Source organism: Schistocerca piceifrons, chromosome X (assembly GCF_021461385.2).
Source record: "Schistocerca piceifrons isolate TAMUIC-IGC-003096 chromosome X, iqSchPice1.1, whole genome shotgun sequence".
NCBI classification, from domain to species: domain Eukaryota; kingdom Metazoa; phylum Arthropoda; class Insecta; order Orthoptera; family Acrididae; genus Schistocerca; species Schistocerca piceifrons.
Genome location: NC_060149.1, coordinates 124,362,456 through 124,388,478, shown reverse-complemented (window position 1 = coordinate 124,388,478; position 26,023 = coordinate 124,362,456). Strand labels below are relative to the sequence as shown.

Below are 26,023 nucleotides of genomic sequence, written 5' to 3'. Positions count from 1 at the left end.
ATGTCAGCCATTTTTTCGTTTGTGCGAGGATTTAGAGAAGGAACTGCAGTGCGGTCTTCCTCTGTGAAACAGCTTTGGAAAAAGGTGTTTAGTATTTCAGCTTTACGCGTGTCATCCTCTGTTTCAATGCCATCATCATCCCGGAGTGTCTGGATATGCTGTTTCGAGCCACTTACTGATTTAACGTAAGACCAGAACTTCCTAGGATTTTCTGTTAAGTCGGTACATAGAATTTTACTTTCGAATTCACTGAACGCTTCACGCATAGCCCTCCTTACGCTAACTTTGACATCGTTTAGCTTCTGTTTGTCTGAGAGGTTTTGGCTGCGTTTAAACTTAAGAGTGAAGCTCTCTTTGCTTTCGCAGTAGTTTCCTAACTTTGTTGTTGTACCACGGTGGGTTTTTCCCGTCCCTCACAGTTTTACTCGGCACGTACCTGTCTAAAACGCATTTTACGATTGCCTTGAACTTTTTCCATAAACACTCAACATTGTCAGTGTCGGAACAGAAATTTTCGTTTTGATCTGTTAGGTAGTCTGAAATCTGCCTTCTATTACTCTTGCTAAACAGATAAACCTTCCTCCCTTTTTTTATATTGCTACTAACTTCCATATTCAGGGATGCTGCAACGGTCTTATGATCACTGATTCCCTGTTCTGTACATACAGAGTCGGAAAGTTCGGGTCTGTTTGTTATCAGTAGGTCCAAGATGTTATCTCCACGAGTCAGTTCTCTGTTTAATTGCTCGAGATAATTTTCGGATAGTGCACTCAGTATAATGTCACTCGATGCTCTGTCCCAACCACCCGTCCTAAACATCTGAGTGTCCCAGTCTATATCTGGTAAATTGAAATCTCCACCTAAGAGTATAACATGCTGAGAAAATTTATGTGAAATGTATTCCAAATTTTCTCTCAGTTGTTCTGCCACTAATGCTGCTGAGTCGGGAGGTCGGTAAAAGGAGCCAATTATTAACCTAGCTCGGTTGTTGAGTGTAACCTCCACCCATAATAATTCACAGGAACTATCCACTTCTATTTCACTACAGGATAAACTACTACTAACAGCGACGAACACTCCACCACCGGTTGCATGCAATCTATCCTTTCTAAACACCGTCTGTACCTTTGTAAAAATTTCGGCAGAATTTATATCTGGCTTCAACCAGCTTTCTGTACCTATAACGATTTCGGCTTCGGTGCTTTCTATCAGCGCTAGAAGTTCCGGTACTTTACCAACGCAGCTTCGACAGTTTACAATTACAATACCGATTGCTGCTTGGTCCCCGCATGTCCTGACTTTGCCCTGCACCCGTTGAAGCTGTTGCCCTATCTGTACTTGCCCAAGGCCATCTAACCTAGTGAGCAATTATAGAATCACATGAAGAAATGCACGCAGTTTCCTCCGTTTGCAGCATCCACATATGTTACAAAAATGTATACATGTACGTTCCACGTCTCCTCCTAAACCAATCTATCGATTTCAACCAACTTGGCATATATACTACTGGCCATTAAAATTGCTACACCACGAAGATGACGTGCTACATACGTGAAATTTAATCGACAGGAAAAAGATGCTGTGATATGCAAATGACTAGCTTTTCAGAGTATTCACACGAGGTCGGCGCCGGAGGTGACACCTACAACGTGCTGACATGAAGAAAGTTTCCAACCGATTTCTCATACACAAACAGCAGTTTACCGGCGTTGCCTGGTGAAACGTTGTTGTGATGCCTCGTGTAAGGAGTAGAAATGCGTACCATCACGTTTCCTACTTTGATAATGGTCGGATTGTAGCCTATCGCGATTGCTATTTATCGTATCGCGACATTGCTGCCAGCGTTGGTCGAGATCCAATGACTGTTAGCAGAATTTGGAATCGGTGGGTTCAGGGGGGTAATACGGAACGCAGTGCTGTATCCCAACGGCCTCGTATCACTAGCAGTCGAGATGACGGGCATCATATCCGCATGGCTGTAACGGATCGTGCAGCCACGTCTCGATCCCTGAGTCAACAGATGGGGACGTTTACGCGACAACAACCATCTGCACGAACAATTCGACTACGTTTGCAGCAGCATCGACTATCAGCTCGGAGACCATGGTTGCGGTTACCCTTGACGCTGCATCACAGACAGGAGCGCCTGCGATGGTGTACTCAACGACGAACCTGAGTGCACGAATGGCAAAACATTTTTTCGGATGAGTCCAGGTTCCGTTTACAGCATCATGATAGTCGCATCCGTGCTTGGCGACATCACTGTGAACGCACATTGGAAGCGTGTATTCGTCATTGCCATACTGGCGTATCACCAGTCGTGATGGTATGGGGTGCCATTGGTTACACGTCTCAGTCACCTCTTGTTCGCATTGACGGCACTTTGAACAGTGGACGTTACATTTCAGATGTGTTACGACCCGTGGCTCTACCCTTCATTCGATCCCTACGAAAACCTACATTTCAGCAGGATAATGCACGACCGCATGTTGCAGGTTCTGTACGGGCATTTCTGGATACAGAAAATGTTCGACTGCTGCCCTGGCCAGCACATTCTCCAGATCTCTCACCAATTGAAAAGATCTGGTAAATGGTGGCGAAGCAACTGGCTCGTCACAATACGCCAGTCACTACTCTTGATGAACTGTGGTATCGTGTTGAAGCTGCATGGGCAGCTGTACCTGTACACGCCATCAAAGCTCTGTTTGACTCAATGCCCAGGCGTATCCAGGCCGTTATTACGGCCAGAGGTGGTTGTTCTGGGTGCTGATTTTTCAGGATCTATGCACCCAAATTGCGTGAAAAGGTAGTAATCACATGTCAGTTCTAGTGTAATATATTTGTCCAATGAATACCCGTTTATCATCTGCATTTCTTCTTGGTGTAGCAATTTTAGTGGCCAGTAGTGTATATCACCTACTTTCTGGAAAGAGTCGCTGTGGGGTAAGAACCACCTACCTATGAAGTGGGTGGGGATGGGGGTGAAAAATGACTGCAGCCCACGAGGTGCGAATGCCCAGAGTTTATTCATTCAGTGTTTGACAGTGAGACCACTTAATGACTTGCAACAACTTTACACATAATTTCAAAACTTTAGGCAACTTTTTCTTGGCTAATAACCCCCACAAAATGATAAAAGGGAAAAATTTTATCGCTTACCACATCGTCGCTGTTAGGCAGTAAAACTGCCGCATCAGGCGTTACATTTTGATTTATTATTTCTTTACTACTATCTGTAATTGTGACAGATTTTGCAGACATTATTCTCACATACCACTGAATGTATGTGCGACATTTTATCATTGTATGCCACATAGTTCACGAGATACGACGCCATAAACATTGAGGTGCTTGAAAACGTAACTGTGGGACGAAGTTTGCTAGTGATACACGACTATTATGTACACAAATATGTGTGAAATGCGTTACATATGTATGAAATATATGTGACATGTGCGTATGCGGACAAAGCCACACATATAAAGCTCCTCCTAAATCACTGGATCGATTTCAACCAAATTTGGTACACATAGTACTTTAATACCTGGAATGAAACACTGTGGGGTAAGAACCAGCAACCTATAGGCTGACAGTTATTAATAGTATGATAAGAAACGTATATTAATTACAAACTACGGCTTGCATACGCTTTATTCAACATGTAAACGACACTACACATACTCGGCTCTAGGTTATGATATGTTAGATATGCCTGCCATCATTGGTGATGATGTGGCGCAGACGAATAGAGAAATTCCGCATGACTCGCTGAAGTGTCGGAACATCGATGCTGTCGATGACAGTCTGAATGGCTGTTTTCAGCTCAGCAATCGTTTTTTGGTCATTGCTGTACACCTTGTTTTTAATATTGCCGTACAGAAAGGAGTCCCATGTGTTCAGATCCGGAAAATATGGCGGCCAATCGTGGCCCATGACAGTCGCATCTGGGTACCCCAGAGCCAGAATGCGATACTCAGAGTGCTCGTCCAGGACATCAAACACTCTCCTCTTCGAAGGGATCGAGCTCCGTCTTGCATAAACCACATCTTGTCGAAATCAGGGCCACTTTGGATAATGGGGATGAAATCATCTTCCAAAACCTTCACGTACCATTCGGTAATCACCGTGTCATCAAGCAATATTGCACCTATTATTCTGTGACTGGACATTACCCACCACACAATCGCTCAATGAGGGTGAAGGGACTTCTCAATCGCGAAATGCGGATTCTCAGTGCCCCAAATGCGCCAATTTTGCTTATTGACAAACCTATCCAAATGAAAGCGGGCTTCATCGCTAAACCAAACACGCATGCGCAAAGCAATTCCCATCATGCCCCACATGCAGTCCGAACGTCCTAAGGCAAACCGTTCAGAAGTTATGACGACGTTATTTCGTATAGTTCAATAATTTATTGTCATCCTGTGCTATAGGGGTAGCGTGATAATGCGGAGAGAGAGGGCGTAGCAGGAGATGGAAAGAGAGAAAGGGAGGAAGAGATGACAGGGAGAGGGGGAGGGTGGAGACTGACTTAGAGGAGGAGATAAAAGGGTGAGGAGGATACGGAATTAGAGGGGGGAGGAGGAGATGGACTTAGAGCAGGGAGGAGCAGATAGACAAAGAAAGGAAAGAAAGAGAGACAGACAAAGACAGGGGGAGAAAGAGATGGACAGAGAGAGGGAGAAGGACAGAGAGAGGGAGAGGAGGAGGTGGACAGGGTAAGGGAAGAGGGGGAGCGATAAGGGAGAGAAGGAAATGGATTGGGAAAGGAAGGAGGAGAAGATGGACAGAGAGATGGAAGAGGAGTGGACAGAGAGAGGGAGGACGATGGGATAGATAGAGTAGGGAGAAAGCGATGGATAAAGAGAGGGGCAAGGAGGAGACGGACTGCCAGAAGGCTGGAATAAATACATACCTGGGGCAATGCCGGGTACTCAGCTAATTTGTATATATTTTGCGTTGTACACATTTAAGTGCTGTATTATATGTTAAAGTTCTTTGCAACATATTTTGCTAATTCTTCACGTACGGTACGTGAGTATAATGATACAAGTTTTAGAACCATTTATATAAGATGTGGACAGTTGAGCCATACTTCGTCAGCCGTGTACCATTTTGTACCTTGAAACTGAAGGAGGTCTTTTACCACGATACACGTGACAGACCTTCTTTAAGACAAAAAAATGATGAAGAAACGACGCACCAAGAAGGAATTTTGCAAACAAATCACGAATTGCTAATCATACAGGTATCAACGGAAAACGCAAAATTGTAAACATTGGCAGCCGATACATAAATGTGTGACACTACAGCACAGTTTCACTGTGCAGCTGCCGAAGATAGTAAACAGGGGACAAGTCGATACCAGGGCACAAAGTCTTTTGTGAATTTTATTCCGTGTGCTAAGTTGGACAGTTACTACGCCTCGCAGACAGGTGCGTGAACAATATACGCAGATGTCAGCATTTGAGAGAGGACGTGTAGTTGGGCTCAAAGAAGCCAGTTGGAGTAATTGGCGAACCGCTAGACATCTGAATAGGAACGATGCCGCTATTCGACGATGTTGGCAGCAGTGGATGGACAACGGCCAAACACAGCGTCAAGAAGTAAGCGATCGACCTAGAAAGACGACAGAACGAGAGGAAAGAGCAATCGTCAGAGAGGCACTCAGAGCACCCCATTCATCATTATCATTGATCCGATTTGCAAGTGATGCTTAAGTGTCTACATTAATAGGTGGCCCACAGAAAGGAGAATGAATTCAGGGCTGCTTTGCGCCGACTGCTATTGATCTCTACGTCAAGAAGCCCGTTTGCAGTGGTGTCGGTCACATTGAGCCTGTAATCTGAGTGACTGGAGTCGAATTCTCTTCAGTGATGGAGTCCACTTCGAACTGAGCCCCAACGAAGATACATCTGGAGCAACGAAGATACATCTGGAGCGGCTCTGGACAGTGGTGGGATACCAATCTCACTGTTGCCCACCATACGGGTCGACAGCCAGGAGTGACTGTCTGGGGTGCCATTTAATTTCATTTCATAGCAGGACCCCTTTGGTTGTCATCCGCGGCACCCTTACAACACAGCGGAACGTCGACTATATTCTACGCCCAGTTTTATTGTCCTTAGAGGCAAACCATCCTGGGTTTACATTTCAGCAAGATAATGCCTGTCCGCACAGGGGGAGCGTTTCTACTGTTTTTCTTCGTGCATGCCAAATTCTGCCTTGGCCAGCAACGTGACCGGATCTCTCCCCAATTGAGAACGTTTGGAGCACTATGGGCAGGGCTCTCAAACTAGCTCGGGATTTTGACGATCCAACGCACCAATTGGACAGAATTTGGGACTATATCCATAAGGAGGACATACAACAACGGTATCAATCAATTCCAAGCCGAATAATGATGATGATAGTGAAGTTTGGTTTGTGGGGTGCTCAACTGCGCGGTCATCAGCGCCCATACAAAGTCCCAATCTTTATACAGTCCAATGTTGCCACTTTCACGAATGATGATAAAATGATGAAGGCAATACAGACACCCAGTTCTCGGGCAGAGAAAATCCCCAGCCCGGCCGGGAATCGAACCCATTACCCCGTGATCCAGAGGCAGCAATGCTAACCACTAGACCACGAGCTGCGGACTCAAGCCGAATAACTGCTTGCATAAAGGCCAGAGGTGGACCAACACGTTGATGACTTACTCAGTATGTGAAGGTCTTTATCTATGATAATGATAGAAGCTCAAGAAATAATTTAGAATTTGTGCCATGGCCAGTACTGGAACCTGGGTCTCTTTGCTTACTAGGGAGGTGTGTTAGTCATACAGCTAACGCAGCTGCATGCACTGTCTCCGACCAACGCTCTGCCAACCTCAAACTTCAATTCATGCCTAGAGCTTATTTTCCACTCCTTAGACTGTCACTACTGCTGAGGCTCTCCAGCATTGAAATAGCATCCCAGCGTTGGATGTAATGGGAAAATACTGCCTGTCTCATTATCGTAGATAAAGATGAGACTCAAATGTCTCAAAGAAAATGTAATTATATCAGATCCATAGACCACCTATGCCTGTGGTACAGTCAGGATTTCCCCATTACGTCCAACACTGGGGTGCTACTCCAATACTGGAGAGTCTTGACAACAGTGACGATCGAAGGATGGGAAAATAAGCTGTAGAATTTAAGTTTGTGTTAGGGAGGGCGTGTTAGCAATACCGCTGTGGTTGTATAATGGCTAACACACTTGCCTAGTACACCAGGAGACCCAGGTTCCAGTCACAGCCATGGCAGAATTTTTAATTCATATTTTGAGCTTCTATTATTATCGTACATTCCACAATTGCTTGCAGCACTTTTCCAACAGTGGACCGTCTACACATAGCTTGTGCATTGCCTGAAGGTCGTGCATTTCATCCAGTATTCTCAGCCACGTCCACTGTAACTTCTTGAGTAATTTGGGACGCAATTCGTCGTCGGCCTCCTACAGGTGCACTTCTCAAATCGCTAGTTAATTCGAACTTCCAAATCATGTTTTTCAACCCTGGTGCAGAAAGAGGACCTCTCCGTATTCCTTTAATGCGTCGATACCCGTGGATAGCATCAGTACTATTGATGTTGTTGTGCTAAAACAGCTTTCTGAGTAAAGCCCTGCTCACCTTGTCCAGACCAAAGTTGACTGTCTGCAACTGTGATGCACACTGATGCTCGTGTTTAAACCCTTTGTCGCCATACCAGTAACGGAACCTAATGGCAACTCATGACACTAACACCACTAACAATGCAAATCCTGCAGTGCACAGTCTGAACATCATTCATATAAAGTTGAGTACCAATGCGATAAATAGCTTCCAGTCTACATGGCTCAAGCAGCGAAAGTTTACTTAGAAGCATCCTGCACCTCATTTCAGAGGAAAGGCGGCAAGTGTGGCCGAGCGGTTCTAGGCGCTTCAGTCTGGAACCACGCGACCGCTACGGTTGCAGGTTGTGTGTGATGTCCTTAGGTTAGTTAGGTTTAAGTAGTTCTAAGTTCTAGGGGCCTGATGACCTCCGATGTTAAGTCCCATAGTACTCAGAGCCATTTGAATCATTTTTTTCAGAGGAAAGAGAAATGTTGGTTCATATAAAACTTGTCATATTGTCGTTGTATTGTGAAAGCGTAGTCAAAATACCATTTTGTATATAGAGGTCTCCACAGAACTGACCCCCCCGGCCCCTCCATCTCTACACCCTTCATCTCCTTTCCCAAGGTGGGCTCCATCAACTCCCCCTCGCAGATGATGCCTTTTCTCCCTCCATTTACCCCTCCTATCAACTCTGATCCTCACCTCCCCCCCTTTCCCCTGTCCTTTCCCCAGCTTCCCTCTTCCACCCCTTCCATCCTGTTTTTTCCCCACCTACCCTCTCTCTGCCTCCCTTCTCTCCCTTGAGTCCTTTCTGCTCTCCCCTCCCCTGCCTTTCCCACTCCTTCTCGCTTCCACCCAGCCCCCCTTCTCTATATTCCCTCCTTCTATCGGCTTCCCCTTTTTTCCTGCCCCCCCCCCCTCCATCTGCCGCCGTGTGACATCTGTAGTGCTGTTTTACATGAGTGTTGTGCGTCCCCTGTCAGTGTTGCGAACAGCCGCCATACTGTCGCTAGTTGTGTTTTTTATCTCGTGCAAACAGAAACCAGACTGTCGCCGCATTTTTTAATTGTGCCTCTCTACTTCTTGTGTGTCTTCATCCGTATCGTCACCAGAGTGTTTTCATATTTTAAGTTCCACAACTTACCGCCATTTTACAGTTTTCTACAATGTCACCGTTTTATCGCCTGTTTTTCTTGTTTGTTTCTATTCTTACCTTTTCTGTAGGCTGTAGAGCAGCATATTACGCTGCTACCAGCCCCCCCCCCCTAGGGGGGGGGAATTGATATACAATAAAGAAAAAAAAACAGAACGGTCTACGATTAATATTTTATTAATTATTATGTAAGGGGTGATCAAAAAATTTCCGTCTAAGGACGTTGGTGCAGCGCATATGCAACGCAACATGACTTCGACGCGGGTATATAACCGACACGTAGGCAAGGGATTAGTGTGTCATTAATGTCTTTCACACGTGCGTACGGAAAATGCGAAGGCGTGAACTACGGCGACGTTATTACAAATGCGTCCAAACAGGAGCAACGTGCTGTTATTCTTTTGTTGGCTGTCGAAAGACAAACACCGGCAGACATCCACAGGAGAATGAAGAATGTGTGTGGGACAGCATGTCTGTCGAAAAGCACTGTTGTGGCATGGTAAAACACGTTCCCATATCGCAAATATCGTAAAGCAGAAGTTACGCCAACTGAGGTGGGAGACACTCGAGCACCTGCCCAAGCGCTTCTCATGCCTTCGGTTCCTTGAAGATAATGATCGTTCGACGATTCCTATCGGACGGGAATACACTACTGGGCATCAAAATTACTACACCACGAAGATGACGTGCTACAGACGCGAAATTTAATCGACAGGAAGAAGATGCTGTGATATGCAAATGATTAACTTTTCAGAACATTCACACAAGGTTGGCGCCGGTGGCGACACCTACTACGTGCTGACATGAGGAACGTTTCCAAGCGATTTCTCATACACAAACAGCAGTTGACCGGTGTTGCCTGGTGAAACGTTGTTTTGATACCTCGTGTAAGGAGGAGAAATGCGTACCATCACGTTTCCGACTTTGATAAAGGCCGGATTGTAGCCTATCACGATTGCCGTTTATCGTGTCGCGACATTGCTGCTCGCTTTGGTCGAGAGCCAATGACTGTTAGCAGAATATGGAATCGGTGGGTTCAAGAGGGTAATACGGAACGCCGTGCTGGATGCCAACGGCCTCGTGTCACTAGCAGTCGAGATGACAGGCATCTTATCTGCATGGCTGTAACGGATCGTGCAGCCACGTCTCGATCCCTGAGTCAACAGATGGGGACGTTTGCAAGACAACAACCATCTGCACGAACAGTTGGACGAAGTTTGCAGCAGCATGGACTATCAGCTTGGAGATCATGGCTGCAGTTACCCTTGAGGCTGCATCACACACAGGATCGCCTGCGATGGTGTACTCAACGACGATCCTGGGTGCACGAATGGCAAAACGTCATTTTTTCGGATGAATCCAGGTTCTGTTTACAGCATCATGATGGTCGCATCCGTGTTTAGCGACATCGCGGTGAACGCACATAGGAAGCGTGTATACGTCATCGCCATACTGGCGTATCACCCGGCGTAATGGTATGGGGTGCCACTGGTTACACGTCTCGGTCACCTCTTGTTCGCATTGACGGCACTTTAAACGGTGGACGTTACATTTCAGATGTGTTACGACCCGTGGCTCTACCCTTCATTCGATCCCTGCGAAAACCTACATTTCAGCAGGATAATGCACGACCGCATGTTGCAGGTCTTGAATGGGCCTTTCTGGATACAGAAAATGTTCGACTGCTGCCCTGGCAAGCACATTCTCCAGATCTCTCAAAAATTGAAAATGTCTGGTAAATGGTGGCGAAGCAACTGGCTCGTCACAATACGCCAGTCACTACTCTTGATGAACTGTGGTATCGTGTTGAAGCTGCATGGGCAGCTGTAGCTGTACACGCCATCCAAGCTCTGTTTGACTCAATGCCCAGGCGTATCAAGGCCGTTATTACGGCCAGAAGTGGTTGTTCTGGGTACTGATTTCTCAGGATCTATGCACCGAAATTGCGTGAAAAGTTAATCACATGTCAGTTCTAGTATAATATATTTGTCCAATGAATACCCGTTTATCATCTGCATTTCTTCTTGGTGTAGCAATTTTAATGGCCAGTAGTGTATTTACCGGGCAGCAGCACGACACGTTGTTTTACCAAACGGTTATTATTTTCAACTGGTGTGTCGGTGGGATGATTGCCTCATTGCTATCGGTGATTTTGCCTGATTGGCGTACCAATTCTGGACTGTACGACCTTCGAACGGAAACTGTTGATCGACCCTATCCTCTAAAAATGCTATTTCTGTGAATGTATATGGTTAAAAAATGATTTGATAGCCCACTAGTGAACGGAAATATGCAGAAAGAGTAAACTTTTTTTAAATTTTTGAATCATGTATAGCAGTAAGTTCGATAACTGCAATTGTAACTAAGTTAAATGGTTCAAATGGCTCTGAGCACTATGGGACTCAACTGCTGAAGTCATTAGTCCCCTAGAACTTAGAACTACTTAAACCTAACTAACCTAAGGACATCCATTCCCGAAGCAGGACTCGAACCTGCGACAGCAGCGGTCCCGCGGCTTCAGACTGCAGCGCCTAGAACCGCACGGCCACTTCGGCCGGCTGTAACTAAGTTAAGACGTTTATTTAAGTCTGAGGTACTGAATGATATCAAAAGTTGACGATGATGTATTTACCTTGATTAACTTCAGATACGTTCTGTGAAGGAACGTGTACTGTTTACTCCTATAGCTGTATTATCTGCCTGAAAGACAATATTCGCTTCTTGTGTCAGTTCGGTTCAACAGTAGTAGTAGTAGCAAATTTTCCACTCGTAACTGCGTCATCCAAATAATGACTGCTATAACTCCTCAGACGAGAGTTTAGTAGACGCAAAGCTGTGGATAGTTGATACAACGTGCTTCATGTAGTTTACATCGAAAGAGTGTAACGTTGCAAGACCTACGAACTTAATATTTGCGAGAAAATAACGCTGATGAGAAAATAACGCTGATGAGAAAACAAGCTCTCACGAACGCGGATTACTTCCCCGCCTGCAGGCAGAGAGCTGTGTGGTGAAGGTATCTCCTCATATGTTTGCGTAACTCGCCGTATGTTAAGGCTGCATGTAGCCTGTTTATTCGAGCAGCAGATGGCTGTGTGTACTCGAGTTGCCGGACGGCATAACTCGTGCGCTGCAGGTGCGCGCGCTGTGTACTCAGGAGCACAGGGGCTCGCTTGCTACCAGCCGGCGATATACGTTGCAGGAGTGGACTGAACGTCGACTGTGGACAGTCCACTCGGACCGGTTACAAGGTGAATCCAAAATATTGATTTTAGTATTAGTGGGTAGACTCGCTATTTCACCACGCAGTGGAATGACAGGCAGCGTCAATTATGATCCTTCGTCTGCGCAAGTGTGGTCCAAGAAACCAGTAGGAACTGAATGTCACATCTGATGTGACATTCATTTACTGTCGCTAGTATAACTGATTCACTCTTACGAGTCAGCTGTTGAAGTTACTGCAGATAAAGTTTTATTTGATTGGAGATTAAGCTATACCCTGCAGCTACACTATAGCACTGTACCCACCGACAATAACACTGTGTCATTAATTGTTAGCAATATTGTAACTTGTATTACTTCTCCATTTTCGTTTGTTTGTTGGGAAGACTACAGAGATATCTGACACCTGAAATGAGGAGAAAAGAAGAGAAAGGCAAGAAAAAAAGATTCATGAGCACTGAGATTATCCGTTGACGCCCGTGAGCAGGTTGAAAATGTTTTTCAACGTCTGACATCAATTTCAGATCACTTATTAATTATTTAGCAAGATAAAAACATTAATAAGTTATATGAGAACTGAGGGCTGAGAATTTTAATATCCTTGGGTAGGTGATGTGATGAAATACTCTGTCAGTGAAACTTCCTGGCAGATTAAAACAGTGTGCCGGACCGAGACTCGAACTCGGGACCTTTGCCTTTCGGGGGCAAGTGCTCTACCAACTGAGCTACCCAAGCACGACTCACGCCCCCTCCTCACAGCGTTACTTCTGCCAGTACCTCGCCTCCTACCTTCCAAACTTTACAGAAGCTCTCCTGCGAGCCTCCCCCAGGCTGTGGCTAAGCCATGTCTCCGCAATATCCTTTCATTCAGGAGTGCTAGTTCTGCAAGGCTCGCAGGAGAGCTTCTGTAAAGTTTGGAAGGTAGGAGGCGAGGTACTGGCAGAAGTAAAGCTGTGAGGACGGGGCGTGAGTCGTGCTTGGGTAGCTCAGTTGGTGCCGGCAAGGTAGCTCAGCGTGTTCGGTCAGAGGGTTTAGCTACCCTCTGTAACAAAAAAACTGAGTGAACGAATCAACGATCAACCTGAACAGGTGTCATCGGTCGTCCGCCACGAACAAATTCAATGAACAATCTAGAACAAAATGAGATCAACCAAAAAAAAAAAAAAAACTTGGTTGACCACATGCCCGCGAGAGGCAAAGGTCCCGTGTTCGAGTCTCGGTCCGGCACACAGTTTTAACCTGTCAGGAAGTTTCATATCAGCGCACACTCCGCTGCAGAGTGAAAATCATTCTACTCTGTCAGTTATTTCCTCTGCACTTCTGGCTTCAGCCTAATCGATAATATTTTAATAAATAACTATCTGGCATTCAGCTTTATACAACACGTTCTAGCTAATGTTACTTAAAGTGCGGAAGACTGTAGGCTTATTTAGGTTAGTTGGTACCGTTGTCGTGACAGGTACGGGGTGAAGGCAGCTGCCACAGCTATCCGCATCGACAGATTGGTTTCTACTGCCTATCCGCTCCCAATCACGCAAAATGGTTGAAATGGCTCTGAGCACTATGGGACTTAACTTCTAAGGTCATCAGTCCCCTAGAACTTAGAACTACTTAAACCTAACTAACCTAAGGACATCACACACACCTATGCCCGAGGCAGGATTCGAACCTGCGACCGTAGCGGTCGCGCGGTTCCAGACTGTAGCGCCTAGAACCGCTCGCCCACACCGGCCGGCCAATCACGCAAAAAATCTGTATTTCACGTATGGCATAGTTGTGTATAGTATCTCTAAGCATGTCAGGAACCTTTTTTCATTTTAATTAAGGCCAGAGTGGCGTTAATTTTTTTTTTAAACGGGTGAAATATTCAGACTGGAAAACAGCTTCAACCGTATCACATGTCACAAAAACTGTTCAACTTCTCTTTCGTTGACGACCGAAATAGCCGGCCGGGGTGGCCGAGCGGTTCTAGACGCTACAGTCTGGAACCGCGCGACAGCTACGGTCGCAGGTTCGAATCCTGCCTCGGCCATGGATGTGTGTGATGGCCTTAGGTTAGTTAGGTTTAAGTAGTTCTAAGTTCTAGGGGACTGATGGCCACAGCAGTTAAGTCCCATAGTGCTCAGAACCATTTGAACCATTTTCGACCGAAATACCTCCCTTGGCAAAGCATCTTTCGTAGCTTTAGTCTCGCATTTCGTTTATTTAAGTCGAGTAAATTTTCTAAAATTCACATATGGTATAGAGCTTTACAGTGTATTTAAGTGTGTTAAAATCTGTTCTTAATTTTAATGAATACTGGAGTCACGTCTCTTCTTGAAACAGTTGAAATTTTCCCGGTTGGGAAACTTTCTCACTTGGGAACTTACAAAAACAATGGTTTGTGCATTATAAGGGGCAACACAGTGGGAGTCAACAGTGCCAGGATCCCGTTGGTATATTCGTGGTGAGAGCAATCCTGCGGCCTAGAAGTGGCAACTACTCTAAATAAAGGACGTCATTTTCTTGTGTAGGTTTTTCTTTTATTTTGAACTAAAAGCTTCATTTCAATATTCAGCAATTGGTTAATTTCGCCCCCTTGGTCTTTATCTAACTATCAAACTAAGTCGCAATAAAATTGAGAAGCATACTTCATGTTACGATCCACTCTCATTACAGAGAAAAAGCAACGCATGACAGTGACCCTAATAAGAGTTTCACACAACCACAGTTCGTAAGGGCACACCTGTCATGCACGAACGTCCGAAGGAATATTGCATCGTAGTTCTGAACAACACGGCACTGCAATATCGTATTTATCTTCCGATACCGGGTAAGCGACTCCCAATCAAAACGTCTCCCCTGTACGGAAATGTACATAATGGATGTACGAAAGCAGGTTGTAGACACATGGTTGACGACACGTGAAAGTTTTCTCTGCAAATATGGTACACATGATGAGATCAACACACGTAGGTTACTTTTGTTCTTTGGTATTTGAATGCCAACTACTTTAAATCTAACTGCAGAGTTTAACATCTCGCTGAATCTGAGATACATCATGAAAAAACTAAATCATGGTGATCAGATGTGTATTTAATCCCCCTCCTCCCCCCCCCCCCCCCCCCACCGTCCCGTTTCTTCTCCAAATACGAGTACAACATCTTAGCCTCTACAAGATAATCGTAATCAAGGAGTTCTGCTTTGATGACATTATTAAGTGAATCGATTAAGCTCTGCTCTTGTGCTACGTAAGCTTCACATGCTCACGAAGCAGAGGTCGTGGACGATTACGTAGCTCTGCGGGAAACCGATTAAAAACCACATTCATGCCTGCCGGGCAGTCGATAGCTTCTGTCTGACCTCGGTCTGAGACACGTGTTTATTGTCTACTCGTTTAGCTTTCACCACCGTGTCTGCAGGTATACGAAAAAACTGACTTTTGAGCTATGACAGATTTGTTGACAGATGTGGTTGCCTACTACACTGCTGGAAAACCCTACATTTTTTTATGGTATTCTTTTAGAGGTTCTAATTTTATTGAGATATGTATCGAAACATCGAACAACAAAAGCATTAAAGTAACGGATGCATCCGACAAGCAAATAATGTATGCTATACATGAAGATTCTGATATAAGTAGAAGCGATTGAAACATCATTTTAAGCGTTTGGTATCGGCCGGTGTCTCATACAACTCTGAGATAGCGCCCCTGTGGTGTGTGCTGAAGAAACATTGGTGACAGCTAAGCGAGAAGACAATAATGGTGTGTCTCAGGTCGAAGTCAGCAGCTATCAACTGCGCAGCCAACATGAATGTGATATATATAGGATTAGTGCGTATATGTGCAGATATTTTTGTATGTGGTACCTTAATATGTACACACAGAAATGTGTTGCTTCTTTTTTCTCTGCATCCAACAGTCTTCTCACAAACACGTCACATAAGTTATTACCTGATGTTTTCAGCATGGTCGTAACTGCACCCTAAGTGGACTACGCCTATCAGTGTAGACTAACCAGTTTGCTTCCATGCATCCACATTTCAACACGCGATCTGCTTCCCAGGGGAAAACAGACATTAACAACTTGTTCTTGCCACATGTACTTCGAGGTACTAATTGAGGAGCTTATGTACACGAATCAGCAGGGTTGTAGAAAAAGTTCGTCAACATAAGCATCTCAATCTCAAGAAAATGTATTGTATTCGAACTGAGAATATGTTCTAGGATTCTGCAGCAAACCGATGTTAGGGATATTGGTCTGCGATTTTGAGAGTCCGTTCTATTACCCGTCTTATATACAGGAGTCACCTACGCGTTTTTCCAGTCGCTTGGAACTCCGTGCTGGGCGAAAGATTCACTATAAATGCAAGCTAGGTAGGGGGCCAATACCGCAGAGTACTCTTTATAAAACCGAATTGTGATTTCATCCGGACATGGTGACTTATTTCCTTTCAAATCTCTCTGCGCCAGTGATGTTTATTACTATGTCATCGATACGGGAGTCTGTCTTCTATGTGAACGATTTCTTGAACGCGAAATTTAAAACCTGGGCTTTCGTTTCGCTATCTTCAACTGCCACACCAGATTGGATGTCAAGAGACTGAATGGAGGCCTTAGACCCGGTTAGCGATTTTGCATAGGAATAGAATTTTCTTGGGTTCCCTGCTACGGTATGACGGTGGTAGTTGTATGCTTCTCGCATAGATCTTTTCACAGACGCACTAATCTCTACTAATCTTTACTTGTTGTCATTTGTGCTTTCTCTTTTGAACCAAGAGTGCAACAGCCTCTGATTCCTCAGCACCATCCCAATTTCTTTATTAAACCATGATGGGTCTTTTCCATTCTTTATCCACTTACTAGGCACATAACTCTCCAGGCCACGATTTACAGTCTGCTTGAACTTTGCCCATAATCCCTCTACGTCCATAGTACTGGAACTAACTGATGTCAGTTCACTGTCTAAGTGGGATGCTCAGAACTGCTTATTTGCTCTATCTAGCAGATCCACTCTCCTAGCTTTCTTAACTGATTTATTAACTTTCGTAACCAAGTTGCTATAATTACATCATGAATGCTAATCCGGGTTTACATAGTGACGTAGTCGATAAGGTTCGGCCTATTTGTAGCTACAAGATCTAAGATATTTACATTGCGTGTGGGTTGCCGAACTAGCTTCTGAAGACAGTTTTCAGAAAAGTGTTCAAAAGTACTTCGCACGATCGTCTGTCTGTACCCCCCCCCCCCCCCTCCCCCGCAATGAATCCATAGACATCCCAGTCTACACTTGGTAGGGTAAAGTCGCTTCCAACTAATATTGCATGATCAGGGTATTTACGCGCTACTGACCATAGGCTTTCTTTGAATGACTCTATAACTATCATAGCGGAATAGGGTGGCCGGTAAAAACATCCAGTAATTAACTTGGTTTCACCTACACCTGTTATACGTGACCAGTACGTGGGAGAAAAGGTGCCATGAAGTCTCAGTGTCGCATACTAACGTATAATCAGTAGGTATGTAAAAATACCTGAGTACCTGAAGTTGCATTGTTCTCTGACCGCTAGAACGGCCAGCAGGGTGCATCAGCCTTATCGACACATTGTCATGTTATCAGATCTTACATGGTATATAATGGGCATCCGGTACGTCAGATGATTATTGAGCACTACGAAGAATAACGGAGAATGTTGTGTTCTTGTGCAAGACAACGTCAACAGCACTTGATAGTGTTAGAAAAGAGCATCATTATGGGTCTATAGGTGTGCTCGTTACCAGCACTTGACAGAGTTTGAAAAGGGCGTCATTATGGGTCTGCATGTGTGCTGGTGTGACACAACGTTATCAGCAATAGGCAGAGTTTGAGAACTGGATCATTGTGGGTCTTCATGCGTCTGGCTGGTCGAATGGTACAGTATTCAAGCAAATGTTATGACTGAAAGTGACCGTGGCCAGATGGTGGACTTAATGGGAACGTGATGCGAAGTTTCTATTCGACCATATCTGTCGCCACCATGGGAAAATCGCCATATGGTGTGCCAAATACAGTGTAACCCCTTTACGTCTGCATATGCAATCCGGGCACAAGAAATGGTCTCAGAGAAACAAGCTGTGTCATCCTGCACCATTGTTCGGTGTTTAGCAGACGTCGGGCTGCTGAATAACTGTCCCGTGTGTATGCTGGTATTAACACTAAATCATAGACGACTACGTTTGCAGGGGTGCTGTTCCCAGGTAGCATGGATTGCTGACAAGTGAAGTCACATCAGATATATCGGTGGGTATCAGTTCTTAACGATCTCACATTGTCTGCAGGTATGGCACTGAACGGAGAGGACACATTCTACTAATGTTTGGAGAGGCAGACTGGAGTTACTCCTGACTTCAAAGTGTGGGTAGCCATCAGCTATGACTTCAGTCATCTCTGGTGGTAACTCAAGAAACTTTGACGGCACAGAGGTACGTCACAGACATCTTGCATCGTAATGTGTCACCTCCAATGCGAGATACCGTCTTTCAACAGGACAATACTCGTGCAACACGGCACGTGTCCATGAACTGCCAACATGCTGCTGTGGAGTTCCCTGTAAAATACTTCTAGCCGTCGTCCATGGAACATATATGGGACTAGGCTGGGAGTTAACTCCATCCCAGTGCCAATCTCTAGGGTATCAAAGGCCACAGCTGTGGGCCAATTACCTCGTGAGAAAATACAACGAATGTATGACACCTTTCCAAACGACATCAATAGATGCATCCATGCTCGAAGGTGCAATATTTTGCTGACAAGGGACTAGCCGTGAAGGTTAGAAATCTTCATTACGATGGCCGTCGGTCGTAAGAAAAGCCGTTGTATGGTACACAACACAATATACGTTTATGAAGATAATGTCAGTTGTTTTTCCTGACACGCGATGGCGAAGAATTTCTTTAAATACGATTAACGTAGTCAGACGACCTTTGTGTTAATCAAGGAAATAAACTCCCGAAATTGGCCCACAATCACTATGAGCTTTCGCAGTCTAAAGAGCGTTATTCAGAATATATTTCCAAGAAACATCAATATATCTCAAATAGTTCCATAGCTAAAAAGTCCCGGAGGTGTAAAGGCTGAAGGTCTTAGAGGCCATTCACGCGGGAAATAGCGAATAAGAACACATCCTCAAATGCCTATAGTTGTAGTAACTGGAGAAGTCGTAAGATATGCAGACTGAATGCTCTATGAATGTTAAGGTACAAATTATTTGCGGGGTGAGAATAAAGTTGTCTTGCAAAAGTAGAGTATAACACTCACCCTTAACAAAAGTAGGTCCGTAAGCCCCTTTTATAATCTTCCTGAAATAAAGGAAGTAATTTAAGATGCAATGAATCCGCAAAACAATGTCACCGTCGGCATAAGGAAAGATGGTTCAACTTTTGTTTGTGAGTTCTATGTTGTTCAGATGCACTAGCGATACTCGTCCGATAGTAAGTTTAACGCGTCCTGTTACTAACCCTCACTTCATTTTCTGTATTTTGCGACTATGGAAACCTGATGTATCGAATTTTCATCATCATATTCGTGTATGTGTTTTGAAAAACTGTGCAGGATGAACAGCAGATATATTATGAGATATCACGAATTATCATCTACTGTTCCGACTGCTACGAATCTGGGACCGTCTCATAAATCATCCCAGCAGAGCGAAGAGTAGCACGCTTCCTTCAGCATACTACAGACGATATTTCCCAACAAAATAGCCCCTTGCTGCGTGTGATCACAATTTAAAAAAGAAGATTAGGGTTTAATGGCCCGTAGACGGCGAGGTCATAAAAGATTGAACACAAGCTTGGGTTGGGCAAGGAAAGGAAGGAAGTCGGCCTTGGAATTTCGAAGGAGGGATCTAAAAATACACCTTAATTCATTAGGTAAGCATGAAAAACCTAAATATTGCTGACTAGACGAGGACTTGAACCCCGCTCTTCCCGAACATTTGTCCAGTCTACTAATTACAGGCACCTGAATGTTAAGGTCATCTACGAAAGCAGAAGATTTTTGCTTCCTTTGGGCGTGAGTGTTTTCCAGATCTGTCCACGAGCGCATGTGGGACGTGCGTATAAAATTCTCATTCGTTGTCTGGTGTGGTTGCATGTGTTTTTGCACACGGAGCGCTGGACAGCTCTGTTGTTATTGCTCGTCTACGTGCACAGGAGGCGCTGCTGCCTGACGCACACGGCTGGCTTGTACAGTCACCTAGTGGACGAGGTTTCTTCCTCCACATCTTAAGTGTCTGTGGGTAATGTACGGGGGCGTGCTGAAAATTAATGCCTCCGAATTTTTTCTGTGAAAACACTTACATTTTTTAAATAAAACAAACTTTATTAACATTCTACATATTTATTTCTCAACGTAGCCACCCTGGCGAGGAACACGTTTCTCCCAGTTTCTTCAGATCGTCACTGTAGAATGTTTTACTTTGTTGACCGTAACCTCACCTCTGCTTGCACCGCTTCACCACTATCAAAGTGAAGTCCTCGAAGGTGTTCTTCAGAGTTTGGAAACAGTGGAAATCGGATGGGGCCCAATTAGCACCACTTTTTCCTTCATCACGAGTGAAGAAACCAACGTCGCGCATTACTGATGTCGATACAATCATTGCCGTACACAGCTTTCATTATTCTGTGGATTTCAATTGGAGACACGTTTTCTGCTGTTAGAAACTCGATTACAGCACACTGTTTGTCACGCACCGACATAGTTGCGTTACATGCCACTATGTTACACGCTACAATTCGGAGCCCTCTAGCGGCATAGGGGGTTGACTTGCATCAGCGAAACGGGAAAGCCGACCGAGTGATGTGCAAGACATGTAATACCTCAACCGATATTGAGAACAGATTAAAAAAATGCGGAGGCATTACTTTTCAGAATTTCCTCGTAAATGATTGCGAAAAGAGTCTTGTGTTCGGCCTTTGCTTTGGATGACGTAGGAGTGTGAAATCCGGTGCTGATACATAGTATACTCTTCTCTAAGACGCTAAGAGGAGTGACGGAATAACAGTGTTTGGCTTCCTCTGCAACGTGGCGGTTACCAGGAACGACCCTTCAACACCTGCCAGCGAATTAAGAAATGTGTGGCTGTCATTAACTATTGATGACTGCTGTACTAATACAGGGTGATTCAAAAAGAATACCACAACTTTAAAAATGTGTATTTAATGAAAGAAACATAATATAACCTTCTGTTATACATCATTACAAAGAGTATTTAAAAAGGTTTTTTTTCACTCAAAAACAAGTTCAGAGATGTTCAATATGGCCCCCTCCAGACACTCGAGCAATATCAACCCGATACTCCAACTCGTTCCACACTCTCTGTAGCATATCGGGCGTAACAGTTTGGATAGCTGCTGTTATTTCTCGTTTCAAATCATCAATGGTGGCTGGGAGAGGTGGCCGAAACACCATACCCTTAACATACCCCCATAAGAAAAAATCGCAGGGGGTAAGATCAGGGCTTCTTGGAGGCCAGTGATGAAGTGCTCTGTCACGGGCTGCCTGGCGGCCGATCCATCGCCTCGGGTAGTTGACGTTCAGGTAGTTACGGACAGATAAGTGCCAATGTGGTGGCGCTCCATCCTGCAGAAATATGAATTGTTGTGCTTCTTGTTCGAGCTGAGGGAACAGCCAATTCTCTAACATCTCCAGATACTGTAGTCCAGTTACAGTAGCACCTTCGAAGAAAAAGGGACCAAAAACTTTGTTGGCTGAAATGGCACAGAAAACGTTCACCTTAGGCGAGGCACGTTCATACCGAGTTGTTTCCCGCGGATTCTCAGTGCCCCATATACAGACATTGTGACGGTTGACTTTCCCGTTAGTGTGGAAAGTTGCTTCATCACTAAACACAATCTTTGAAACGAAAGATTCATCTGTTTCCATTTGAGCAAGGATAAAATCACAGAAGTCGATTCTTTTAATCTTATCAGCTGCAGACAGTGCTTGAACCAATTTCAGACGATAAGGTTTCATAACTAACATTTTTCGTAGGACTCTCCATACAGTTGATTGTGGAATTTGCAGCTCTCTGCTAGCTCTGCGAGTCGATTTTCCTGGGCTGCGAACAAATGCTTGCTGGATGCGTGCTACATTTTCATCACTCGTTCTCGGCCGTCCAGAACTTTTCCCTTTGCACAAACACCCATTCTCTGTAAACTGTTTATACCAACGTCTAATACACCACCTATCAGGAGGTTTAACACCATACTTCGTTCGAAATGCACGCTGAACAACTGTCGTCGATTCACTTCTGCCGTACTCAATAACACAAAAAGCTTTCTGTTGAGCGGTCGCCATCTTAGCATCAACTGACGCTGACACCTAGTCAACAGCGCCTCAAGCGAACAAATGTACAACTAAATGAAACTTTATAGCTCCCTTAATTCGCCGACAGATAGTGCTTAGCTCTGCCTTTTGTCGTTGCAGAGTTTTAAATTCCTAAAGTTGTGGTACTCTTTTTGAATCACCCTGTATTGTATCGAAGTTGGCGCGAGTCAGATGCAGGAAGAGTTGGTGGAGGAGAGAGAGTCGTGATGTATAACAAGAAATAGCTGTGCCCAGCATGCGTTGCAATGCCTCTTTCTTCTTTTTGCTTTTAACTGTGTAACCACATACAAAGTAGACATATTCACATATAAAAAATAAACATTAAACCTGTCCTGGCATAATTAATATCAGGAGTAAAGAAAACATTTATATTAAACAATTTATGGAAACACACAGAGAAAATTAATCATCACTGATCTGGTACAATTGACTCAGAAATGGCAAGTAAACTTGAAATTAAATCTAACATTTAAAAATGAATATCTGTTTGTTTGGTTTTTTGTCATCTTTGCATTCCTTTACCACTCATCCGATTACGGTGAATCTCTGATGAGTTTTTGTCAGCGCATAAGCTAATGTCACATGTTTTGCGACATATCTATATTTCACATGCGTATAACATATTTCAGACACATTTGTATACATATTTCATCCGTACCTCCAGCGAGACCCAACTCGCTTATTTGTTCATGAGACCCAGAAAATATTACATACAGGCTCCCAGGTAGATGCCATTTTCCTTGACTTCTGGAAGGCGTTCGATACAGTTCCGCACTGTCGCCTGATAAACAAAGTAAGAGCCTACGGAATATCAAACAAGCTGTGTGGCTGGATTGAAGAGTTTTTAGCAAACAGAACACAGCATGTTTTTCTCAATGGAGAGACGTCTACAGACGTTAAAGTAACCTCTGGCGTGCCACAGGGGAGTGTTATGGGACCATTGCTTTTCACAATATATATAAATGACCTAGTAGATAGTGTCGGAAGTTCCATGCGGCTTTTCGCGTATGATGCTGTAGTATACAGAGAAGTTGCAGCATTAGAAAATTGCAGCGAAATGCAGGAAGATCTGCAGCGGATACGCACTTGGTGCAGGGAGTGGCAACTGACCCTTTACATAGACAAATGTAATGTATTGCGAATACATAGAAAGAAGGATCCTTTATTGTATGATTATATGATAGCGGAACAAACACTGGTAGTAGTTACTTCTGTAAAATATCTGGGAGTATGCGTACGGAACGATTTGAAGTGGAATGATCATATAAAATTAATTTTTGGTAAGTCGGGTGCCAGGTTGAGATTGATTGGGAGAGTCCTTAGAAAATGTAGTCCATCAACAAAGGACGTGGCTTATAAAACACTCGTTCGACCTATACTTGAGTACTGCTCATCAGTGTGAGATCCTTACCAGATCGGGTTGACGGAGGAGATAGAGAAGATCCAAAGAAGAGCGGCGCGTTTCGTCACAGGGTTATTTGGTAAGCGTGATAGCGTTACGAAAATGTTTAGCAAACTCAAGTGGCAGACTCTGCAAGAGAGGCGCTCTGCATCGCGGTGTAGCTTGCTGTCCAGGTTTCGAGAGGGTGCGTTACTGGATGAGGTATCGAATACATTGCTTCCCCCTACTTATACCTCCCGAGGAGATCACGAATGTAAAATTAGAGAGATTCGAGCGCGCACGGGGGCTTTCCGGCAGTCGTTCTTCCCGCGTACCATACGCGACTGGAACAGGAAAGGGAGGTAATGACAGTGGCACGTAAAGTGCCCTCCGCCACACACCGTTGGGTGGCATGCGGAGTATAAATGTAGGTGTAGATGTGGAGTTTCATTCTATAGCTTCATATGAATTTTGAGGAAACTTGTAAGTCTGCCACTATCTGACTGTCGTTTCGAGAAGAAGGACTATCGGCGGCAACAGTCTGATAGTCCGCTGTTTTACACCATGTGACACTAGAGAGAACGTTAAATGTATCTGTAGAAGTGAGCCGATTGGTATTATATTTGACCCCCAAAACAAGCTGACAAAATTATTGGTTCGCTGTAGCGCTCATTTTCACGATGTGATTGATGCATCGAACAACGAAAATAAGAAACAAATTGCGCTTCATTCTTTTAAAGTATTCTAACTGAACTAATTAAGGGAAAGAACTACCAACAGTTTTTTGGACGTTTCTACATGTCACCCATTCTCATCGTCACCCCCACCGCTGGCGGTAGTAGAGATAACTTACTCCCGCAGTATTTTTATACAAATCATGTCATATATACACCAAGTTTGGTTAAAATAACTACAGGCGTTCCTGAATTACGCTTTTACCTCATCCCTTTTCACTGCCAACTTTAGCTGTACTAGTGTTAGGGGAGTTTTTCTGCCACAGTAAATTTTTAAAGTTTGCAAGTGATACTTGTGCCTATTTTTGTAGTTTTTGTAGAAATTCCTTCAGGCGTTACAGAGATTTGCTGATATGTCACACTTTGCACCCATTCCTCCCCCCCCCCCCCCCCAAACCCCGTCCGCTCAACGCTAATGGTAAAATGTCATCGTAATGGTCACCAATAAGTCTATCGACCCTGGAAACTATGGACTTGTCACTAATATTGATCGTTATCAAAATATTTACATATCACGACTTCTCATGCCCGCTGCTAAGGGTGACTGGGGAGTATAATCCCCACAATATTTTTATATAAATAATTAGTCCTATGTATATATACACTGAAGAGACAAAGAAACTGGTACACTTGCCTAACATTGTGTAAGGCCCCGTGAGCACGCGGAAGTGCCGCAACACGACGTGGTATGGACTCGACTAATGCCTGTAGTAGTGCTGGAGGGAACTGTCGTTAAATCCATAAGAGTACGAGGGGTTGGAGATCTCTTCTGAACAGCACGTTGCAAGGCATCCCAGATACGCTCATTAATGTTCATGTCTGGGGAGTCTGGTGGCCAGCGGAAGTGTTTAAACTCACAAGAGTGTTCCTGAAGACACTCTGTAGCAGTTCTGGACATGGGGAGTGTCACATTGTCCTGCTGGAATTGCCCAAGACCGTCGGAATGCACAACAGACATGAAGGGATGCAGGTGATAAGACAGGATGCTTACTTACGTACATGTCATCTGTCAGAGTCGTATCTAGACGTATTATTGGTCCCATATCTCTCCAACTGCACATGACCCACACCATTACAGTACCTCCACTAGTTTCAACATTCCACTGCTGACATAGAGGGTCCATAGATTCATGATGTTGTCTTCATACCCGTACACGTCTATCCGCTGGATACAATTTGAAACGAGACTATTCCGACGAGGCAACATGTTTCCAGTCATCAACAGTCAAATGTCGGTGCTGAGGAGCCCAGGCGAAACGTAAAGCTTTGTGTCGTGCAGTCGTCAAGGGTACACGAATGGGCCATCTGTTCCGAAAGCCCATATCGATGATGTTTCGTTGAATGGTTCGCACGCTGAATGGTTCAAATGGCTCTGAGCACTATGAGACTTAACATCTGAGGTCATCAGCCCCTAGAACTTAGAACTACTCAGACCTAACTAACCTAGGGACATCACACACATCCATGCCCGAGGCAGGATTCGAACCTGCGACCGTAGCGGTCGCGCGGTTCCAGACTGAAGAACCTAGAACCGCTCGGCCACAGCGGCCGACTTCACACGCT

General features: G+C 44.5%; 1 protein-coding gene and 1 non-coding gene across 2 annotated transcripts in view; both read right to left on the bottom strand.

The window, feature by feature from the left end:
* The window catches only part of LOC124722209 (gamma-aminobutyric acid type B receptor subunit 2), a 360,835-nt gene that overhangs the window by 22,176 nt on the left and 312,636 nt on the right, over nt 1–26,023 (bottom strand). The gene's annotated exons all lie outside the window — the stretch shown is intronic.
* Nucleotides 12,658–12,732, bottom strand: Trnas-cga. The gene has a single exon. It is a non-coding gene; the product is annotated as a tRNA-Ser (tRNA).